Raw genomic sequence first — 24,759 nt, forward strand, 5'->3', positions numbered from 1 at the left:
CCCGGGCCGCGGTGTTTGAGCCGCGGGACTGATTTATAACATCGGGCGCCCCAGCGCAGAGGGAGAAGAGGAGGGAAGAGACTGCGACCTAAGACTTTTGCCTCCATCACAGTGAGGAGATGCTGGGTGGACTCACTGTGGTGGATGTTAATGTGTGTTTATTGTTGTTTTATTGTATTGTATTATATGTAAGACTGCTGCAATTTCGTTCAGATTTCTGAATGACAATAAAAGGCTATCTATCTATCTATCTATCTATCTATGGTTCATTGAAAATGACGATACAGATAGATATGGTCTGAAGAAGGGTCTCAACCTGAAACGTCACCTATTCCTTCGCTCCATAGATGCTGCCTCACCCGCTGAGTTCCTCCAGCATTTTTGTCTACCTAAAGGTAGATAGGGTATTCAAAAAGGTTTTTGGCACATTGACCTTCATCAGTCAGAGTATTGAGTGTAGAAGTTGTGAGGTCATGTTGCGGTTGTATAAGACGTTGGTGAGGCCATATTTTATATTCTATGTTATCGGAAAGATGTTGTCAATCTAAAAAGAGTGCAGAGAAGATTTACCAGGATGTTGCCAGGACTCGAGGGCCTGAGCTATAGGGAGAGCTAGAGCCAGCTAGAACTATTCCTTGGAACGCTGGAGGATGCGGGGTGATCTTACAGAGGTGTAGAAACATAGAAACATAGAAAATAGGTGGAGGAGTTGGCCATTCAGCCCTTCGAGCCTTGCACATCTTTCATTAATTTGTTCTATATCTTTCTCCATCACCATTCATATCTCTCCTTTCCCTTTCCTCTGACTCTCAGTCTGCAGAAAGGTCTCAACCTGAAACGTCACCTATTCCTTTTCTCCAGAGATGCTTCCTGACCTGTTGTGTTACTCCAGCTTATTGTGTCTATTCAAAGTTTCAGAACATCTGTTAACTTACAACATTTGCAATTAAAAGTGATGTTGATAGATTGCAATATTCAGTAAAATTCCATTTTATTAAAATAAGATGCTTTTGTAGCGGCACCTAGTGGTGGCCTGGGGAATGACAAACCCTCGCAATTGGCTGATCGCGGGAGCGTTTTCGCGGGCTTTTGGGAAAAGCATTCATTCAAGCTCTACCCTGTTCGAAGGAGCTCTGTTGTTGTGTCTGTTTAAAACTCGTTCGAACAAATCGCTTTATTATCGTTAAAAATAAAGAATTTTACTTTACTCGATCGTCTCGACTCGCCAAATTGGTGACCCCGACGTGATGTCAATGTAGAAGCCTGATATTACTTGCCGTGTAATTTAGAAGCTCCCAAAAAGGTTATACATTGATTTAATTGAATAAATGACTTGCATGTCCCATGACCAGAATCCACAGACTAGCAGGTAGACATAAAAAACTGAATGTTGGAATCTTGAACTAATGGGAACTCAAGGTAAAAGAACCGCTAGGAGGTAGTGGCCATAATATGATAAGTTGTCATCTGCAATTTGAGAGGGAGAAGGCTAAATCAGAAGTGTCAGTGTTGCAGTTGAACAAAGGGGACTATGAAGGCATGAGAGAGGAGCTGGTCAAGGTCGACTGGAAAAGGATCCTAGCAGCAATGACGGTGGAATAGCAACGGCAGGAATTTCTGGGCATAATCCAGAAGATGCAGGATCATTTCATTCCAAAGAGGAAGAAAGATTCTAATGGGGAGTAAGAGGCAACTGTGGAAGTTAGAGACGGTATAAAAGTAAAAGAAAAGGTGTATAACGTAGCAAAGAGTAGCGGGAAGTCAGAGAATTGGGAAACTTTGAAAGGACAATAAAAGGGAACAAAAAGGGCAATACGGGTGAAAAGATGAAATACGAGGGTAAGCTGGCCAAGAACATAAAGAAGGATAGTAAAAGTTTATTTAGGTATGTTAAGAGAAAAAGATTAGTAAAGACAAATATGGGTCCGTTGAAGGCAGAAACATGTGAAATTATTATGGGGGACAAGGAAATGGCAGAAGAGTTGAACAGGTACTTTGGTTCTGTCTTCACTAAAGAAAACACAAACAATCTCCCAGATGTACTGGAGGACAGATCTAGGGAGACAGAGGAACTGAAATAAATTTGCATTAGATAAGAAATAATATGGGTAGACTGATGTGACTGAAGGCTGATAATCCCCAGGGCCTGATGGTTTAGAATAAAGGGGAGGCCATTTAAGACTGAGGTGTGGAAAAACGTTTTCAACCAGAGAGTGGTGAATTTGTGGAATTCCCTACCACAGAGGGCAGTGAAGGCCAAGTCACTGGATGGATTTAAGAGAGAGTTAGATAGAGCTCTAGGGGCTAGTGGAGTCAAGGGATATGGGGAGAAGGCAGGCACGGGTTATTGATTGGGGATGATCAGCCATGATCACAATGAATGGTGGTGCTGGCTCGAAGGGCCGAATGGCCTCCTCCTGCACCTATTTTCTCTGTTTCTAAAACACAAAGTGGTGGAGTAACTTAGTGGTGGAGTAACTTAGTGGTTCAGGCAGCATCTTTGGAGGGAATAGATAAGTGATTGTTTAAAATACAGCATAGAAACAGGCCCTTTGACCCAGTGCGTCTGCACTGACTAACAATCACCAGTTATCCCAGTATTGCATCCTGCACACTAAGGAATTCGCGGAAGACAATTAACCTACAACCTGCACGCATTCTGAATGTGGGAGTAAACTGGAGCACCCGGAGAAAACCCACGTGGTCACGGGGAGAATCTACAAGCTCTGTACAGACAGCACCCGTAGTCGGGATGGAATCCGAGCCTCCGCTTCCACTGCACCCCTTTGGGTTCAGACTGATTATATGTGGAGTGGGGGGAGAAAGCTGAAAGAGAAATGGGGGTGCAACATAACCTGGCAAATGATAGGTTGATACGAGTTAGTGAGCGGGGTTGGATTGGCAGTTAGGTGGACAAAGGCCAGGGATGAAAGTGTGAAATATTATAAGGAAAGAAGAGGAGTGAAATGTAAAGCCAAGGAATGCGATATACTGTAGGTGGAAGGGGACAGGAAGTAGAGGACAAGGAAAGATGAGTGGGATGATGGGAGGATTGGGTGAGCAGGGCAGGTGGGGCAGTGGGGGGGGAGGGGCACAGGAGAGAGGGAGGAGGAAGGCAGATGTAACTTAAACTTGGATACATGACATTTGGTTGTAAGCTACCCAAGCAAAATATGAGGTGCTGTTCCTCCAGTTTGCATGTGGTCTCATTCTGGAAATGGAGGAGGCCCAGGGCTAGGAGGTCAGTATGGAAGAGGAGAGTTAAAATGGTTAGCAACTGAGTGCTCCAGCAGGCCACGAGGACAAGTGTGCAGCAAAATGGTTGCCTTGTCTACGCTTGATCCTCAATAGGAGCACTGAATGCAGTAGATGAAGTTATAAGAGGGGCATGTGATGCTCTGAGTTACCTGGATGGAAGGGGTGCTGAGTTCTCTGCGTGGTGAGGAGAGTGGGCTGTTTGGAGGGTGGGGATGAATGAAGCAAGGATGTGCAGAGGGCGTGATCTCTCTGCAAAACGCCAAGGGGTGGGGATGGGAAGACGTGATCAGTGGTGTGTCAGAGAACGATGTGTTGGATGTGGAGGCAGGTGGGGGTGAAAGGTAAAGATAGAAACATAGAAACATAGAGAAATAGGTGCAGGCGTAGGCCATTTGGCCCTTCGAGCCAGCGCCGCCATTCAATATGATCATGGTTGATCATTTAAAATCAGTACCTCACTCCTGCTTTTTCCCTGACCCCTTGATCCCTTTAGCCCTAAGAGCTAAATCTAACTCTCTTGAAAACAGCCAGTGAATTGGCCTCAACTGCCTTCTGTGGCAGGGGATTCTCAGGGCCAGTGATTCTCTATTTTTGATTTATGATCAGGGAAACTCTATTTTGTTCCATCTGGGAGAAACCATGTTTACTAAAGAGAACATCTTAGATTGGGAGCCGATACTGTGAGACAGAGAGTAAGGGACGGTGTCCTTGCAGGTGGAGATGCAGTCAAGGGAACTATGGCAATCAGTGGGTTTGTAGTCACTGTCAATTGATAATCTGTCCCCTGTGGATATATATATATATATTTTTTTTTTAAATATTTTATTTATTAGAAGTGAGTACAATGCATTGGTACAAAAACAATGTTAACATATTACATTCTCTGTACAACTTCCCTTTTTTTATTTACCCTGTGGATATTTTTAAGGCAGAGATAGACAAGTTCTTGATTAGACTGGGTGTCAAGGGTTATTGGGGGGGAAGACAGGAGAATGGGATTAGGTGGTAGAGATCAGCCATGATTGAAGGGCGGAGTAGACTCGATGGGCTGAATGGCCTAATTCTACTCCTACAACTTGTAAAGTTGTGAACGTGTGATGGAGACAGAGAAATGGAGAATGGAGAGAGAGGTGTCAGGGATTGTCCAAGTGAGGTTGATGGCAGAGTGGTTGTCAGTGGCAAAGTTGATGAATTCAACAAAGTTTTGCATGGGGGCAGGGGGCAGCCCTTGTACAGTGATCATGTACATAGACAAAAACCCCGGACACTTTTTTTTTTTTTTTATTCAAATCGCACTTTCAATATTGCTTGCACATGAAGCTCACTAATCACTGAATTGTCTATAATCTCAATCTCACACTCCCTCCACCCCTCCTTCTGAATCTGAATCGGATTTATTTTTCTCCAGGACTTTTAACAGCATTGTCGGCGTTTTCTAACAGTCTTGTCTGTAATTTCACAAACAGTCCACGTACATTGTTTTAATGTTACCAAATATGATGTATGGTGCATAATATTTTGCAAAAGACAATAATACATACTGAAAATATTCAGCAGATTCTGTGGTGTGAAAAAAGATAAAGTGAATATTACAGGTTGGCAATCTTTCATTGACACAGAAACTGTGTAAATCTATTTGATCTGACTTTAGTTCCCTTTGCCTTGCCGACCAAATGCAATGCAAACTCTATTCTGATCTCCCATGCTATTACCAAACATAACCATAGTCTGAAACAAATGGTCCTGATGCATGCCTCTGGTCCCTAATGTATCAGAGTACCTGGAACTCCTACTCCACCTTAAAAGCTCTTAAGACCGAGAGTTTCAAATGTTAACAGTTATTGTTGTGTGTACTTGGGACAATCCAAGTTTATGAATATCCACCTAGCTGTGTCCAGGAATACAAACTTCTCTGGCATGTCTATTTTACTATAGACTCAGTTGCCTAATAACAGTTTCTTCCCAGCTGTCATCAGGCAACTGAATCATCCCACCACAACTGGAGACTACTGCTGAACTACTATCTACCTCATTGGTGACCCTTGGACTATCCTCGATCGGACTTTGCTGGCTTTACCTTGCACTAAACATTATTCCCTTATCCTGTATCCATACACTGTAAATGGCCCTTCCTTGTATATTCTTTCTGCCGACTGTATAGTACGCAACAAAAGCTTTTCACTGTACCTCAGTACACGTGACAATAAACTAAACTGAAACTGATTAAAAATTTACTGTCTCAAGATTCACTGCAATGGAGGCAAGAGGTTGTCATTTATTCCACTTGATGGATGCACCAATTTCCGACTTTGACCATAGTCACAGGATTTCCATGCTATAAAGATGTACTGCAGAAAAAAGGAACTGCAGATGCTGGTTTGTTCCAGGATGCATGTTCTCCAGGGATGCTGCCTGATCCTCTGAGTTATTCCAGTACTTTGAGTCTATAACCCTGTATTTCATTTAAAATTGCTTTGTATAATTTTAACTACTTTCAAATATATGTTGCCATTGATCTTAAGTCAGTTTAATATATCATTATATATACAGTAAAAATGCAATATTCTGTAATATAATTTTCAATGAAGCATGAGTGCTTCAGGGGTGTTAATAAAGTTCTGATTTTCAGAGAGCATCAGATATTAAGCAGTGGAAATTAGGGGAAGCAGAAAATAATTTGGTTTTAAGGTTGCTTTGTTTATTCTCACGTGTACTGAGGTAAGGTGAAAAGCTTTTGTTGCATGCTAACCAATTGCGTGAAATATCAACTAATCAACTGAGATGCCTTAACACGTAATATTAGTAATATCTCTACTTAACAAACATCTGAAAAAGATGCTATCTCACTGGATTTGTTTACTGCTTATTGTTCACAACTATAAAGTTATTAGTTTCTAAAGCCCCTGTCCCACGGTACGAGTTCATTCCAAGAGTTCTCCAGAGTTTGCCCTGATTCGAATTCGGAGATTTACGATAATGGCCACTCGTCGGTACACGGGGCTCTCGTGGACATTTTTCATCATGTTGAAAAATCTTCACGTGTCTTCCCGTGCTTATCGTTAGCGAGTCTTCCCGAGTACCTCCCGTTAGCGCTAAGAGATGTCCCCGAGCTCCGACGTACGCGCTACGTTCATTCTCCGTGCTTACCACAAGTTTGATTTTTTTTGTAACTCGGGAGAGCTCTTGGAATGAACTCATTACTGTGGGACAGGGCTTTTATTAGCATAGTCCACAAAGTTTGCACCAATCTGATCTGGCATAAAATAAATTGCAATTGCAATAAATTAACTTGCTAAATATCACACATTTTCTATGCCAAATAAACAACTAGCAACCTGTGTTACTGCAAAGTGACAAATGAAGACGCTGGAAATACAAAAGTTGTGAAATAAGTTTTGGAAAAAGAAGCATGTCTCAATTATTCTGCAGGGCAACCTTTGTTCATCTGTCTATGGCTGCAGCTGCTAAAGGAGATGCCTGGTTAGTGCTTTAATGGAGAAGAATTTTAAAATTGATAAGCAAAACTCTTTCAGAGTGACTCAGGCCGTGGGTTCTTAAAGGCAAATGTTCAGTTTACGGCATTGATCATCTGAGGCAGGATATCACCTGCATAGAGCCGCAGGATTATTCATCAATCTCACTCACTGCAAGAGGAGCATTCTTTGTGCACACAGAAGCCTGGGCTACCTAGGACACTGTATCATTGTACAATACCTTCCACCTTATAAGAATGGATTCGGACATTTTTTAAGAATGTTTTTTGAGAGGTGCTACCTTACCTGATAATTTTTCCAGCATTTTATGTTTTGTTTTATTTCAGAATTAAACTGATAATTGCTTCATAAACAGTCTTAAGTGGGTTGGTATGAGTCCCACAGATCTCAGGGAAATGATTTAAGACAAGACTCGCTGCCAGTCCTTGGCAAGATCAACAAGCAAATGTTAGGTGAGCTTGTCAAAATGGTTTAGGAATGAACTGCAGATGCCGGTTTCAACAGAAGATAGACACAAAAAGCCGGAGTAACTCAGCGGGACGGGCAGCATCTCTGGAGAGAAGGAATATGTGACGTTTCGTATTGAGACCTTTCTTCAGACTTTGTTTACAAGCTATATGTGAAAGGAACCAAGAACTGATGCATCCAACATCATGTTTGCCCATTTCACCATCCAATTAGTGCAGCCAACTCTTTGCATCAGAGTTTGGACTTTAAAGTTCTTTGTGCAGTTACAAATGCCATTTGCAACAACATTATTTGCAGCCTCCTGTTGCCATGAGATTTACAGAAGATGTGGGGATGGATAATTTTAACTCCAGATCATTGGGTCAGTAACTCAGCGTCAGTGTCTCTGGAGAAAAGCGATAGGTGAATTTTTGGATCAAGACCATTCTTCAGGTCTGAAGAAGGGTCTCGACCTGAAATGTCACCTATTCCTTTAGTGCAGAGATGCTGCCTGACCCACTGAGTTACTCCAGCTTTTTGTGTCTATCTTTGATTTCTCAGTAGTACACTCAGAATACTTATCAATAAACTGTATCTGTGAGACAATCTCATAATTTACATGAATAAAGATACCTCAATCAGACAAGTCTCATTTACATTCAATGCCTCAGATGGTAAAACCTTTCCATTCAATTGCCTTGCAGCCCATTGCATTACACACATTTTTTTCCCCTTCAACCAACTATTGCCCTCTCCGACTAATTTTCCAACAACAAACACTCTAGTTTCTTGTTTCTTGTTTCTGATTTGGTATAGGCCAAGTTAAAAGTGATGGGCAAGTATAAAGCTGAAGTGTTTAACTTCTGGGTAAGGAGCAGATTTCCTTGCAACACTCAGATAGACTGCCTGTCTGTGTAAATCTTTTGCGAGATGTCATTCATTTATTTCGCTGTGCTAAAGCTGGCTTCAGCCTTCCAGTGAGCACTGAATTTATTCCAGAAGAAATATTTAGTATATTTACTTTGGCCGTGTCTGGTTGCTCTCTGCCAAAGAAATGTGCCATTTTTGTACAATGCCATAATCTGTCCCAGATGCAGAAGAAACCCTGAGTTTGCCTTCAACATTGGTGGAGAAATTCCTGTTTTGAATTTTCCATCAACAATTTATCATCATCCATTTTTGCAAAGAATAAATACATTATTCATTAAAAAGCAAAATTGAATATCTGTTCAGTGGGAAGGAATGCCACATTGAACAAAATATTGGGGAAAATAAGCATTTTAAGAATATTTGAATCTTATTTATTTTTTGGTATTGCTCAGCCATTTGGGGAAATACTATGCGGGGAGAAATGTCAAACCGCTATGAATGAAGGACAATAAACTACATGGTAGACAAAAAACTGGAGAAACCCAGCAGGTGAGGCAGCATCTATGGAGCAAAGGAATGGGAGACGTTTTGGGTCGAGACCTGAAATGTCACCTATTCCTTCGCTCCATAGATGCTGCCTCACCCGCTAAGTATCTCCAGCATTTTGTCTACCGTCGATTTTTCCAGCATTTGCAGTTCTTTCTTAGACAATAAACTACAGGTGTGTTCATTTGATAAGAAAGGTATTGGCCGAGAGTGCCATCCTCTGGAGACAGTGAGTGAAGCATGTGTAACAATATCATCGCTTCATACATTAGGATCATTACCAACTTAAGGACGAGGGGATTTTTGATTAGAGTCATAGTGTGATACAGTGTGGAAACGGGCCCATCGGCCCAACTTGCTGACACCAGCCAATATGTCCCAGCTACACTAGTCCCACCTTCCCGCGTTTGGTCCATATCCCTGCAAACCTGTCCTTTCCATGTACCTGTCTAACTGGTCCCACCCTCAACTACTTCCTTGTTCCATACACCCGCCACCCTTTGTGTGAAAATGTTACGCCTCAGATTTCTATTCAATCTTTCCCCTTCACCTTACACCTATAACCTCTGTTCCTCGATTCACCTGCAAGAGACTCTGTGCATCTACTCGATCTATTCCTTTCATAATTTTATACACCTGAAAAAGATCACCCCTCATCCTCCTGCGCTCCAAGGAATAGAGACAATAGCCTTACAATACAATACAATATTTACAATTCATCGTCATTAGAACTTCAGTGAGGCTCAAATGAAACTCTGTTTCTACAGCCATACAAACAAAACAATTCTTACAAGACACGCAAACAATTCAATTCACACAAACATCCATCACAGTGAATCTCCTCCTCACTGTGATGGAAGGCAAAGTCTTTTTCTCTCCCCTGTGCACCATTTTCCTCCCGCTGTTGAAGCCCCAGGAGGGTGATGGTAAGTCCCACGGCCATTTAAGGCCGCGCCGGGTGATGTACGGCCTCGCTCCAGGTCTAAATGACTCAAAGTTGGAGCCCCCGGAGGGCGTTGGAATGTCCCGCGGCCATTAAAGCCGCGCCGGGTGATGTACGGCCTCGCTCCGGGTCGTTCCAACCCCGCGACATGGGCTGGAGAAGTCGATATCACAGTCCACCGGACCTGAGGCTGGAGCCTCCGAGCTCCGGAGTCGGGCCGCAGCAGCGAGCCACCACCGCTCCCCACGCTCCGAGGCCGGCCAGCCCCACGATGGTATGTAGTCCGCAGCTCCTCGACTGGAGCCCCCAGGTCGTTCCGGTTGGAGGCCGCTCCACGGTGCTAGGCCCCAACGACAACGGAAACCCGACAGGGAAAAGGTAGGGTCTCCCGTGCAGGGAAGAGATTTTAAAAGTCCCGCCCCCCACATATACACAGTTAAAAACAGTATAAAAAAACACAATAACTACATTTAACTAGACCAAAAATAAAATAAAGACAGACAGGCTGTAGGGCCGTGACTGACAGTGAGTCGCGCCACCAACCAGAGCCAGACCCAGTAGACCCAGCCTACTCAACCTCTCCCTATAGCTCAGACCCTATCGTCCTGGCAAAATTCTAGTAAATCTTCTCTGTGCCATTTCCAGCTGGACAACATCTTTCCTATAACATGGTGTCCTATAACATTTGTGCTTTTTGCCAAAAATCTAAAATTCCATATTTTTCGTGCTAATGGGTTTCCATAATTCCCATTTTTCCACAGTTTTAATTAAGGCAGTAGATAAAGAAATGTGGTATCTGGATTTTCATAAATCTGCTCAGCATAAGGCAGAGACCCGACTCAATCCCGGCTGTCTGTGTGAAGTTTGTACGTTCTCCCCGTGACCTGTGTGGGTTTTCTCCGATATCTTCGGTTTCCTCTCACACTCCAAAGAAGTACAGGTTTGTAGGTTCATTGACTTGGTGTAAATGTAAAATTGTGCCTAGTGTGTGTGTAGGAAAGTGTTCATGTGCGGGAATCGCTGGTCGGTGCGGACTCCGGTGGGGCCGAAGGGCTTGATTCCATGCTGTATCTCTAAACTAAAACTAATACGGAGACTGGCTGGCATATGGCATGAGGACACTTGCACAAAATTCGACTTAACGTCCAATATCTGAAGGTTGATTCACAGCTCAGACAGAATTGTGACCTCTCCCTCCCCAATCATGCAGAGACTGAGCCACACCCACACTTCCGGGTTTTATAATCCCTCCCCCTTCCACCGGAAAAGGTGTGGCCTTCATGGCGTGATTGACAGAAGAGAGATTCTCAACATTTTTTAAACACTAATAACACTTTTATTTTTCATTGATGGGAAGAATCAGCGGAGGGGGACTGAGTAAGATGGGCAAAAATCACAGCCGTAAGTGGTAGCGTTTTACCTAAAATCAATATAGTGCAAACAGGAAGTTGTCAAGTTTAGACAAACAACCCTTTGCAGTGCCTTTTCACTTCAACCCAAACCCCCCAAACAACCCTTTGCAGTGCCTTTTCACTTCAACCCAAACTGCCCCCCAACCAACTCCTTGCAGTGCCTTTTCACTTCAACCCAAACTGCCCCCCAACCAACTCCTTGCAGTGCCTTTTCACTTCAACCCAAACTGCCCCCCAAAACAACCCCTTGCAGTGCCTTTTCACTTCAGCCCAAAATCCGCCCCCCCCCAAACAACCCTTTGCAGTGCCTTTTCACTTCAACCCAAAACCCCCCAAACAACCCTTTTCAGTGCCTTTTCACTTCAACCCAACCCCCCCCAACAACCCTTTGCAGTGCCTTTTTACTTCAACCCCCCCCCCCCCCAAACAACCCTTTGCAGTGCATTTTCACTTCAACCCAAAACCCCCCAAACAACCATTTGCAGTGCATTTTTACTTCAACCCAAACAACCATTTGCAGTGCATTTTTACTTCAACCCAAACAACCATTTGCAGTGCATTTTTACTTCAACCCAAACAACCATTTGCAGTGCATTTTTACTTCACCCCAAACAACCATTTGCAGTGCATTTTTACTTCAACCCAAACACCCATTTGCAGTGCATTTTACTTCAACCCAAACAACCATTTGCAGTGCATTTTTACTTCAACCCAAACATCCATTTGCAGTGCATTTTTACTTCAAACTAACCATATTTTCATTTTCAAACCACATTAAGGGCACTCACAGTTTAGTAGACATGTGTTCAGTGTTATTCAGAGCTCAAAGAGACGTGACCCTCTGGCTTCCCCCATCTTGCAGAGACTGAGGCACACCACTTCCGGGTTTTATAGTCCCTCCCCCTCCCGCCAGCGGGGGCAGCAGAGAGAATGGTGATTTTAAAAAAAAACATTCATATCTCTCTGATTTTTAATCGATGGGAAAAATCCTCAAATCCCGGAAGGCGGAGGGGGGCTCTGAGCGAGGTGGCCAAAAATAAGGGCCGCCGTATTTAGAGGTTGTCATGTTTAATTGCCGAATGGCTGCAGGGAAGAGGCAGTTTACAACTTTGTGCAGTCATCTTCAATCCTGAGCTGCTCCAGGAGCAGCTTGTTCCCAGCAACCCATCAAGCTTTTAAACAGCACAACCTCCAACTAAGTACCTTGATTGGAGGCAATCAGTACCCCGTTCCAACTAAGCTCCAAGCTGAGAACAACTTTTTTCACACAGAGAGTGGTGAATCTCTGGAACTCTCTGCCGCAGAGGGTAGTCGAGGCCAGTTCATTGGCTATATTTAAGAGGGAGTTAGATGTGGCCCTTGTGCCTAAGGGGATCAGAGGGTATGGAGAGAAGGCAGGTACGGGATACTGAGTTGGATGATCAGCCATGATCATATTGAATGGCGGTGCAGGCTCGAAGGGCCGAATGGCCTACTCCTGCACCTAATTTCTATGTTTCTATGTTTCTGAGCTACAAAGGCTCGGGGAAGAGAGGGGGGGGGGCATAGTTTTTGTCTTTGCACTATTACCGTTTGCTTATTTCTTTATATGTATACTGAGCCTCTTTTTGTCGCGTATTGTTGTTTACAGTGTGCTATGTTTACATAGAAACATAGAAAAACATAGAAACGTTGAAAAATAGCCACAGCAGTAGGCCATTCGGCCCTTCACGCCAGCACCGCCATTAAATATGATCATGGCAGATCATCTAAAATCAGTACCCCGTTCCTGCCTTTCCCCCATATCCCTTGATTCCTTTAGCCCTAAGAGCTATATCTAACTCTTGAAAACTGTTGTGCTGCTGCAAGTAAGAATATCATTGTTCTGTTTCGGGACATACGTATGACAATAAAACACTCTTGACTCTTGAGGTACCGGAGATTGACCAAGTGGATTTGAGGGCAGGATTAAAGTTAGTCGGAAAGTTAATGAAATTAAAGAGTTCTGCATGGGTGCAGGAGGCATCCCAAATACAGACACTGCTGTAGCAGAAAAATAATTGGGGAATGGTGTCCTTCAACCTTCTGCTTCAGCAGACCGCTCCCTCCACATTTCACTCATCCCTCCCCACCCAAACCACCCCTCCCCAGATACTTTCCCTTGCAACCACCAGAGATGTAACACCCATTGATATATCACCTTCCCGGGACCCTAGTAGTCCTTCCATGTGAGATAGAGGTTCATGTGCACCTCCTCCAACCTCATCTACTATTCCCAATGTGCCCTTCTGTACATCGACAAAGCCAAGCATAGACTCGGCAACTGTTTCGCCGAGCACATGCGCTCGGTCCACCAAGTCCTACTGGATCCCCCGATTGCTAACCATTTTAACTGCTCTTCCCATTCCCATACTGACCTTTCTGTCCTGGGTCTCCTCCATTGCCAGAGTGAGGCCACATGCCAACTAGATGAACATCACCTCATATTCCGCTTGGGTAGCTGACAACCCAATGAAATGAAAATTAAATTCTCCAATTTTAGGTGACCATAAACAACCCTCTGCATTCCCCTCTCCCTCCTCAACCACCTCTCTTCCCTGTGCCTCACCTGGACTCACACCTATTTATCCTCTCCCCTTCCAAATTCACCCAGCACATTTTTTTAACATGCCTTATAATCATCTGTCTGCATAACCAACTCTCAAAGAGAAAGATCAAAGTTCCAGCAGAGTGATGTTCAAGATATATTCAACATCTCCGAAGATGGTTATCAGAAATTACAGCAGGATCTGATCAGCTGGGCAAGTGGGCTGAGGAATGGCTGATGTTCAATGTAGATAAATGAGAGGTGTTATACTTTGGGAAGTCAAACCCGGGCAGAATCTTCACAGGTGCAAGGCAGTGTCCTGTGCAGTATTGTAGAGCAGAGGGAATTAGGTACATAGTTCCTTCAAAGTGGTGTCGCAGGTAGATAGGGTAGTCAAAAAGATTTTTGGTACTTTGGCCTTCATCGGAGCCATCACGTGAAACCATGTGTTGCGGACTTTCCTTACCCATGTGTGTGGTACTATATGATGTCAAGTCTATTGAATCCCTGTTGACCTGTAGCAATGATAACATCGTAGACCAAATGACCAATTATTGAATTCTCGGCCAGTGAACAAGAAATACCGTAATGGAGATAGAATCCAGATATCGGAGGTGCAAAGGGACTTGGGAGTGCTGGTGCAGGACTAAGTTAATTTGCAAGTCGAATCAGTAATAAGGAAAGCAAATTCAATGCTAGAATTTAGATATATCAGGAGGACTGAAATAGGAAAACAGATATGTAATGCTGAGACTCTCTCTATAAGGCTGCATTTGGGGTACTGTGAGCAAATTTGGGCCCCATATCTGAGGAAGTATGTGCTGGCTCTGGAGAGGTTCCAGAGGAGGTTTACGAGAATGATGCCAGGAATGAGTGGGTTAGCATATGATGAGCATTTGACAGCACTGGGCCTCTACTCGCTGGAGTTTAGAAGGTTGAGGGGGGACCTCATTGAAACTTACAGAATAATGAAAGGCTTGGATAGAGTGGATGTGGAAATGATATTTCCACTGATGGGAGAGTCTAGGACCAGAGATCATAGCCTCAGAATTAAAGGGCGCTCTTTTAGAAAGGAGGTGAGGAAGAACTTCTTTAGTCAAAGGGTAGTTAATGTGTGCCACAGAAGATTGTGGAGGCCAAGTCAGTGGGTATTTTTAAGGCAGAGATAGACAAGTCCTTGATTAGAACGGGTGTCAAGGGTTATGGGGAGAAGGCAGGAGCATGGGATTAGGAGGCAGAGATGAGCCATGAGTGAATGGTGCAGTAGACTCGATGGGCCGAATGGCCTACTTGTACTCTTATGTGAACATGAACCCTAGTTATAACGGACCATAGACGGGGAAGTGATGTCCATTATGGTTGATTATCCACTATAACCAAGTAAGGTATTATCATTGGATGTAGTTGAAACAAAGAACTGCAGATGACGGTTAATAGACAAAAGGACACAAAGTGCTGGAGCAACTCAATGGGTCAGGCAGCATCGCTGGAGAACATGGATAGTTGACATCAGGGCCCTTCTTCAGTGATTCAGTCTGCTGAGTTACTCCAGCACTTTGTGTCGTTTCACCTTAAAACTAGTCACCGATGCTCTGGACTGCACCAGCGAACCCTTCCCCATGAGCTACTCTACCATCCGGCCAATGTGGCCTCTAGTTGTCAGATCCCCCCTGTGTCCATCGCCATCGACAATATGCACCTGGGCACCGTGAGGCCCCCAACCATCCCCCCCCCCCCCCCCCCCCCTCCCCCCCCCCCCTCCCTCCCCCTCCCTCCCCCCCCCCCCCCCTCCCTCGCCCGACCACCACCCCTGTTCTCCCCCTCCCTCTTCTTCACAGCTACTGACACCCTCCTAGCTGGAGGATGTGTGCGGCAAAAATACAGGCTGGAAGAAGCAGTAACTGGTCGAGTGGAGGAAGCCCATGGTGACCTGATGTGTCCCACCTGCAGCAGCAGCCCGAGTAAAGCAATGTCCCCAGGGGCTACAACATGAGCCACAACTACAGCCACAATAACCTGACCAGGGGGTGGGTGAAGCAGGGCTCGCTGAGGCAACTTGCGAGCTGGGGGTAGCAGCAAATCCAGGGCAGAGGAGGCCATGCTGGCATCGGCAGATCTGTCCACTATAACCAGAATCCATTATAAAGGGGTCAGTTAAAACGACGATTTACTGTAATATTCTAAGCAATTTTACAATGTGCAAAATAAAGATCAGAATACACATTCAAAGTTTAGATCCTTGCTAAACATTCTGAATGTATCTTCAATTTACAATCTAAACATTTGTTTTTAAGTAGCTAAGGGATTACTAAGCAATTTATATTACTTAATTTGCCTAAAACAAAATCTCATGCAACAAATAATAACATCTTCGGTAAATGTTTTTTTTATCAGTTCACCAAGTTCTAAATAAAGAATGCAAAACATTGCTGCTTTGTGGGGAAATTATTCACTAACGGCAACATCTGGATTTAATACAATTAAAAATAAGAAATGATATGTTCAGAGAATGATAGAGCACAGAACAGCACAGAACACCATTGAGTCCCTGGTGCATGCTCCAGTCAATAACAGTGCACATGCATACCCCAAAACGTGCCCACAGGCTCAACAGTAACATTGAATGTTGACTTATGTATACGAGGGCAGAAGTCAAAGAGTGGCAATAAAGGAGACTTTTTCTGGTTGCCTACCCGTTATTAGCAGTTCCGCAGGGGTCAGTGCTGGGGCCGCTACTCTTCACGTTGTAAATCAAAGATATGGAATGGGGAATTTAAGGTATTTTGGCCACGTTTGCAGTTAATACAAAGATAGGTGGAAGGGCAGGAGGCGTAGAGGAAGCAGGGACTTGGACAGGTTTGGAGAGTGGACAAAGAAGTGGCAGATGGAATACAGCACAGCAAAGTGTGGAGTCATGCATTGTGGTAGTAGCAACAAAGGCGTAGACTTTTTCTCTAAATCGTGAGTGAATACAGAAATTAGAGATGCAAAGGGACTTGGGAGCACTGGTGCAGGATTCCAAAAAAGTTAATTTGCAAATTGAATCGGCAGTAAGGAAAGCGAATACAATGCTAGCATTTATTTTGAGATGACTAAGCGGGGATATAATGCCTAAACATTATAAGGCACTGGTCAGATGCATTTTGTGAGCCGTTTTGGGGCCCATATCCAAGGCAGGATGTGCTGGCTCTGGAGAGGGTTCAGAGGAGGTTTACTAGAATGATTCCAGGAATGAATGGGTTAACATATGATGAGCATTTGACGGCACTGGGCCTGTACTCACTGGAGTTTAGAGCAATGAAGGAGAACTTCATTTAAACTTACTGAATAGAGAAAGGCCTAGACAGAGTGGATGTGGAGACAATGCTTCCACTAGTGGGAGAGTCCAGGACCAGAGGTCACAGGCTCAGTATAAAAGATGTACCTTTGGAAAAGGAGACGAGGAGGAATTTCTTTCATCAGAGGGTGGTGAATCTGTGGAATTCTCTGCCACAGATGGCTGTGGAGGACAAATCAATTAATATTTTTAAGGCGGAGATTGACAGATTCTTGATTTTTAAGGGTGCCAGGGATTACGAGGAGAAGGCAGGAGAATGGGGTTGAGAGTGAGAGATAGATCAGCGGAGTAGACTTGATGGGCCGAATGGTCTAATTCTGCTCCTATAACAATGAACATATTCACAGCCTCAAATATTATATTTGTTTACCTTCTTGAAAACAGGGAATACAATCCGAGGGCTTCTTGTCCAAATTATAATAAAATAGCATTATTATTTCACAATAATATTGTGTTTTTAAAAGATTTAGATTTCATGTGGTTTCAGAATAGGCCAAGCATGCAATCCAAATAAAAAACACAATGCAACAAATGCCTAATGCACGGTTTCATGTCCCTAACTGACTCAGTTCTACATGAGCAACGGTCTCTCAGTCAATCTGAAGAAGGTCTCAGCCCGAAGCATCACGCATTCCTTCTCTCCAAATATGCTGCCTGTCCCGCTGTCTATCTCACAATACTACTGCTCTAATGTGGTCAGACTGATGCTTTGTAAACACTGGTTAAAGCAGCACTAATGAGTGAAGGAGTATGTTCCCTGCTTCAGTAAAATGCATTTTGACGTATCAGTGAATCAGATTATCAAGTTCAAGTTCAAGTTACCTAAAAATGAGAGAGAGGTTCATTGTAAAATGGGCTCATAAAGATCCTCTTGAAGCTACAGCCAACCATTCTTAGCACAGCATTTGTAAGGAGATGGAACATAACTCTAAGACGAGAGAGCATGCTGCAAAAAAATCCTATAAGATATGTTTCCTATGTATTTATATGCAAAGATGATGCATCAACAATTGAAACATATGTTTAACCTATGAATCCAGCTACATTAGTCATAGAGTGATACTGTGTGGAAAGGCCCTTCGGCCCAACTTGCACACACTGGCCAACAGGTCCCAGCTGCACTAGTACCACCTTACAACATTTGGTCCAGATCCCTCCCAACCTGTCCTATCCATGTGCCTGTTTAGCTGGTTCTTAAACATGGGAGGGTGATTCTTCAGTAAGTGTCTACTTTGGTGACCCGCTACTTTGATGCTGTATATAAGGAAAATCTGTAATTCTATCCCATTTCTTCTTTTTCTATATTGTTAATAAACATAATCCTCATAAATAAAGATTAAACCCTACTTGAATAAACTGTTACTTTTTAATTTTTTTCCCGATGTTTGATGCCCCCCCCCCCCCCCCCCCCACCAAAAACGCATATCCTAGAAATGTTACAAAATTTTGAGATTTCTAAAAATCAAGTCTTTAATTTATCCCATCAGATAAAAGCATAAAAAGAAGTTTAATTTGACACCTAATTCACTTTCATATCTTCAGTATTAAAAAAGTTATGGCCATTTTCATACTAGGAAATTGGCATCTTGTTCCCTATTGCTTTTTCATTGACTTAACAAAAAGCTGTGATCGAGAACATTTAAAAGCCGATAACTTTCTTAAAATTTAAGAGAACTGAAAGAAATTTTCAGTTATTATAGATTGAAGCATTCTGAAACAAATATGAAACAATCTTACTTAGATTACTTGAAATTAAAGCATATAATTAGTTAGTTACCTACTTGTAGCTAATTACAAATTTCAATTACTAGATCTAAACATCTATCCATTTCTTAAGAATAGATTAACATTTTTAAATAGCCTAAGTGTCCAAATAACATTCACACAAGAATTCAGAATATAACATCATTTTTAAATCTCATTGTTATGGGTTTATAGGCCAAATGGAAGGAATTTAATGTTTAATACCTGTAAATTAATGGCCATTTAAATCAGCTTGCGAGTGGGTTTTTCTGGAACGGGACCATTTGGAACGTTCAGGTTGCGGTGAATTTAGTCCCCCATATCTGCAGCAAATACACTGCCGGTTCTTCGGGGGACTAAATCACCGTTTCATAACTTAAAATGTGAATTAAATACATCTTAAGAAACACTTTTATACATAAAAATAAATTACTTTATTTTACCTGTTCCTCCATAAATCCATCTCCGATTTTAAAATCATTCCAGCGATTAACACAGAACAGCCGTCGGAACGATTATTTAGCAAACGCTTGCACTCCAACAAAATATAATTCAGGTCGGAAAAAAAAACCCGTTTTAACCCCGCCCCACCCCCCCCCTCAAAGGCGCCAAAATCGCGCACACGGCCAGTGCAGAATTACAGCGCCGCTGAAGGTACGTTTTGTAACATACCTACATATCCCGATGGTAACTTGTGAAATTTTGTCGGCAAATTTATTTAATGGAGGTGCTATCTGAAACTAAAATACTTTTAAACGGCAGGTAATAACAATTAAAATATTTAGCACACTTAAAAATAATCCTGTATTGTTAATACTGTACAGTTAAAATCTTACCAGTTTTTCAAAAATTCCCTGTCCCGATGATTGAAGTAATTTTCCGTCACGCACCTTTGTTAAACAATGCCACATAGCTATAAATAGAATAGACCCGAACTTCCGACCTCAAAAAGATCGCGGACTTCGATAGTTACCTCCCTTGTGAATGTCTCCTGATTTGCGGCACGAGAAGTGTGTGAAAACTCTGCTTTTTGTTGCATAGCGAGGTAAGTAGATTTAATCACCGTCATCTCCGAACGGTGTTGAAGTCGTTGGGCAAAAAAAACCTTTCTTTTTTTTTGTGAACCTGGAGATGTGTTCCTGCCATGTGCCGTTCATCCAAATGCTATGGCCCGCCATACCACCTCCGTGTAAAGGTTTGGGCCACCATTTCCGTCATGCCACCTCCGTCACGTAACCCCTGATCTCTATCTAGCTCCATCTCCAGCTTGTCTTTTCTTCCTTAATGCTAACGCTAACCCCGACGCTAACCCCAACGATAACCCCAACGCTAGTCCCAACGCTTGTCCCAACGCTAGTCCCAACGCTAACAGCAATACTAGCCCCAGCTCCCAGCCCTCAGCCCTCCACCCCATCCACAGATCCCCAGCCCCCAGTCCCCTGCTCCCAGCCCCAGATCCCCAGATCCCCAGCCCCAGATTCCCATCCCCAGCCCCAGATCCCCAGCCCCAGCCCCAGAACCCCAGATCCCCCCCAGATCCCCAGATCCCCAGATCCCCAGCTTCCCCAGATCCCCAGATCCCCAGATCCCCAGACCCCCAACCCCAGATCCCCAGATCCCCAGATCCCCAGCTTCCAGATTCAGAACCCCAGATCCCCAGACCCAGATCCCCAGATCCCCAGATCCCCAGATCCCCAGCTTCCAGATCCAGATCCCCAGATCCCCAGCCCCAGATCCCCAGCCCCCCAGCCCCCCAGATCCCCCCCAGAGCCTCTCCAGACCCCCAGCCCCAGCTCCAGCCCCAGATCCCTAGATCCCCAAATCCCCAGATCCCCAGATCCCCAGCCCCAGCCCCAGATCCCTGACAAGATATGGTATAATTATGATAATGTCATAACTTGGGTACCACCACCTGAGAAATTGAGCAACAGGCATCACCGGGTTGCTGTAGATTTCTGGAAAGGAATTCTTGTACATCTTGATAATATTGATTCACAGAGGTGGTGTGGCTGCACCTATCAGTAGCGGCTCAAGTCCAGTCCATCTGTCTTTTTTTTCATTGATGCCTTGTTATATGTATGTCTTGAGTCTAGTCTTTATTATTTTTCCTAAGCTGTGTATATATGGGGGGTGCGGGATGGGAGGGGGGGGGACCATTAATCTCTTCCCTGTTTGGGGACCTGACTTTTTCCCTGTCAGGTCTCCGGTGTTGTTGGGCCTAACAACGTGGAGCCGGCGGCGGCTCCCGGCCGGAACCAGCCTGAGGGCTCCAGTCGCGGAGCCTGCGGACCTGACATCGCGGAGCTGGCCGACTTCGGAGCTTTAGAGGCTCCGGCCGCAAGCCCGGTGGAGAGGAACATCGGGAACTCGCAGGTCCCTGGTGGGCGACCGCTTTTCGGAGCTCCCACAACGGCAACTTCTCCCGCTAGAATCGCAGGTTTAAAGGACTCGGAGCGGGGCCTAACATCGCCGGGCGCGGATTAAACGGCCACAGGACTTAACATCGCCCGCCGGGGGCTTTAACATCGGGAGCCCCAGCCACCTCGACATTGCAGTTGAATTGCTGGACCGCGGGAGAAGAACAATGGGAAGAGATAAGACTTTGCCTTCCATCACAGTGAGGAGGTGTTGGAAATTCACTGTGATGGATGTTTGTGTAAATTGTGTTAAGTGTGGGTCTTGAGTTTTTTTGTAATGTTATGGCTCTTTCTCACGGTGCGACCTGACGCAAGACGTAACAAGAGGTTAAAGACTTTTGCCTTCCATCACAGTGAGGAGATGTTGGAGATTCACTGTGATGGATGTTTGTGTAAATTGTGTTAAGTGTGGGTCTTGAGTTTTTTGTAATGTAAGACTGTAGAAAATGCAATTTTGTTCAAACCAAGCTGTTTGAATGACAATAAAAGGCATTCTATTCTATTCTATTCTACTAAGCTGTACTGTTATTCTCAAATCATGTCCTCTTGTTTGAATCTTCCCTATTCTCAATGGAAAAAGCATATCCACCTCAACTCTGTCTATCTATCTCATAATTTTAAAGACCTCTATCAAGTCCCCCCCTTAACCTTCTGCGCTCCAAAGAATAAAGACCTAACTTGTTCAACCTTTCTCTGTAACTTAGGTGCTGAAACCAGGCAACATTCTAGTAAATCTCCTCTGTACTCTCTCTCTATTTTGTTGACATCTTTCCTATAATTTGGTGACCAAAATTGTACACCATACTCCAGAATTGGCCTCACCAATGCCTTGTACAATTTTAACATTACATCCCAACTTCTATACTCAATGCTCTGATTTATAAAGGCCAGAACACCAAAAGCTTTATTTTCCACCCTATCTACATGAGATTCCACCTTGAGGGAATTATACCAGTTATTCCCAGATCCCTCTGTTCAACTGCATTTCTCAATTCGCTACCATTTACCATGTACGTCCTATTTTCATTTGTCCTGCCAAGATGTAGTACCTCACACTTATCCGCATTAAACTCCATCTGCCATCTTTCAGCCCACTCTTCCAAATGGCCTAAATCTCTCTGTAGACTTTGAAAATCTAATTCATTATCCACAACACCACCTATCTTAGTATCATCTGCATACTTACTAATCCAATTTACCACACCATCATCCAGATCATTGATGTATATGACAAACAACAGTGGACCCAACACAGATCCATGAGGCACCCCAGTTGTCACCGGCCTCCAACCTGACAAACAACCATCCACCATTACTCTCTGGCATATCCCATTCAGCCACTGTTGAATCCATCTTGCTACTCCTGCATTTATACCCAACAATTGAACCTCTTAACCAACCTTCCATGAGGAACCTTGTCAAAGGCCTTACTAAAGTCCATATAGACAACATCCACCGCTTTACCCTCATCAATTTCCCTCTTCAAAAAATTCAAGAAGCTGAGTCAAACTTGACCTTCCAGGCACAAATCCATGTTGACTGTTCCTAATCAGACCCTGTTTTCCAGATGATTATATATATTATCTCTAAGTATCCTTTCCATTAATTTGCCCACCACTGACGTCAAACTAACAGGTCTATAATTGTTAGGTTTACTCTTAGAATCCTTTTTAAACAATGGAACAACACGCACAGTACGCCAATCCTCCGGCACCATTCCCGTTTCTAATGACATTTGAAATATTTCTGTCATGGCCCCTGCTATTTATACAATAACTTCCCTCAATGTCCTAGGGAATATCCTGTCATGACCTGACTACTCTATTTGTTTCCCTTACCTCACATAATTCAATATCCTTCTCCTTGGCGAATACCGAAGAAAATAAATTGTTCAATATCTCCCCCATCTCTTTTGGCTCTGCAGATAGCTGTCCACTCTGTCTCTCCAATGGACCAATTTTATCCCTCGTTATCCTTTTGCTATTAATACAGCTGTAGAAGCCCTTTGGATTTACTTTCACCTTACTTGCCGAAGCAGCCTCATATCTTCTTTTAGCTTTTCTAATTTATTTCTTAAGATTCTTTTTACATTCTTTATACTCCTCAAGCACCTCATTTACTTCATGCTGCCTATAATTATTGTAGATCTCTCTCTTTTTCCGAACCAAGTGTCCAATTTCCCTTGAAAACCAGGGCTCTTTCCAATTATTACTCTTTCCTTTCAACCGAACAGGGACATAAAGATTCTGTACTCTTAAAATGTCACCTTTAAATGTCTTCCATTTCTCTTCTACATCTTTCCCATAAAACAAAATGTCCCAATTCCCTCCTTTTAAATCCTTTTGCATCTCTTCAAAGTTAGCCTTTCTCCAATCAAAAATCTCAGCCCTTGGTCCAGTTCTGACCTTCTCCATAATTATATTGAAACTAATGGTATTGTGATCACTGGACCCGAAGTGCTCCCCAACACATACCGCCACCTGACCCATCTCATTTCCTAACAGGAGGTCCAGCACTGTCCCTTCTCTAGTAGGTACCTGTATGTATTGCTGCAAAAAACTATCCTGCACACATTTTGCAAACTCCAAACCATCCAGCCCTTTTACAGAATGTGTTTCCCAGCCTATGTGTGGAAAATTGAAATCTCCCACAATCACTACCTTGTGCTTACTACTAATATCTGCTATCTCCTTACATATTTGCTCTACCAATTCTCGCTCCCCATTTGGCGGTCTATAATACACCCCTATAAGTGTTGCTACACCTTTCCCATTTCTCAGTTCCACCCAAACAGCCTCCCTAGATGAGCCCTCTAATCTATTCTGCCAAAGCACTGCTGTAATATCTGCCCTGACTAGCAATGCAACACCTCCACCTCTTGCCCATCCAATTCTATCACACCTGAAGCAACAAAATCCTGGAATATTTAGTTTTCAATCACAGCCCTCCTGCAACCATGTTTCACTGATCTCCACAACATCATACTTCCAGGTGTCAATCCAGGCTCTAAGCTCATCCACCTTTCTTACAATACTCCTAACATTAAAATATACACATTTAAGAAACCCACCCTCTTATTCTCTATTTATTATCATTTTCTTCTTTCTCCCCTACATGTTGGGTCTGAGTGCTTCCCTTCTCTGCCTCCTGCCTCACACTGTCTACTAGCTTTCTCTGTTTGAGTCCCTCCCCCTAAAACGGGATGGATATGACTGAATGCAATGGGCAACCTGGGAAAAGAGGAGGAAAAATAAATTAAATTCTCTAAAATTTGCCAAACATATTTTTCCCATAGTAGAGATGTTCATCTATGTGAAACAACATTCAAAGTAGCAAAAATGTAAGTTTTATTTTTGGGTTTCCAGAAACTTCAAAGTAGACACTTACTGAAGAATCACCCGGAATAATCCCAGCCTCAACCACTTCATCTGGCAGCTCGTTCCATACATCCACCACCCTTTGTGTGAAAATGTGACCCTTGAGACACACAACTGCATAAAAGTAAACATAAAACATCCACCACAGCGGATTCCCCATATTCCTCACTGTGATGGAAGTGGATTCCCCACATTCCTCACCGTGATGGAAGGCAATAAAGTCTAATCTTCTTTCCTCATTTTCTCCCGCGGTCGGGGCAGTCGAACCATCCTCAGTCAGGGCGGTCGAAGATCCCGCGTGGGGGCGGTCGGGGCTCCTGCGACTTTGAGGTCCCGAAGTCGGTCTCTA

The sequence above is a fragment of the Leucoraja erinacea genome, chromosome 17 (assembly GCF_028641065.1).
Source record: "Leucoraja erinacea ecotype New England chromosome 17, Leri_hhj_1, whole genome shotgun sequence".
Taxonomy (NCBI): domain Eukaryota; kingdom Metazoa; phylum Chordata; class Chondrichthyes; order Rajiformes; family Rajidae; genus Leucoraja; species Leucoraja erinaceus.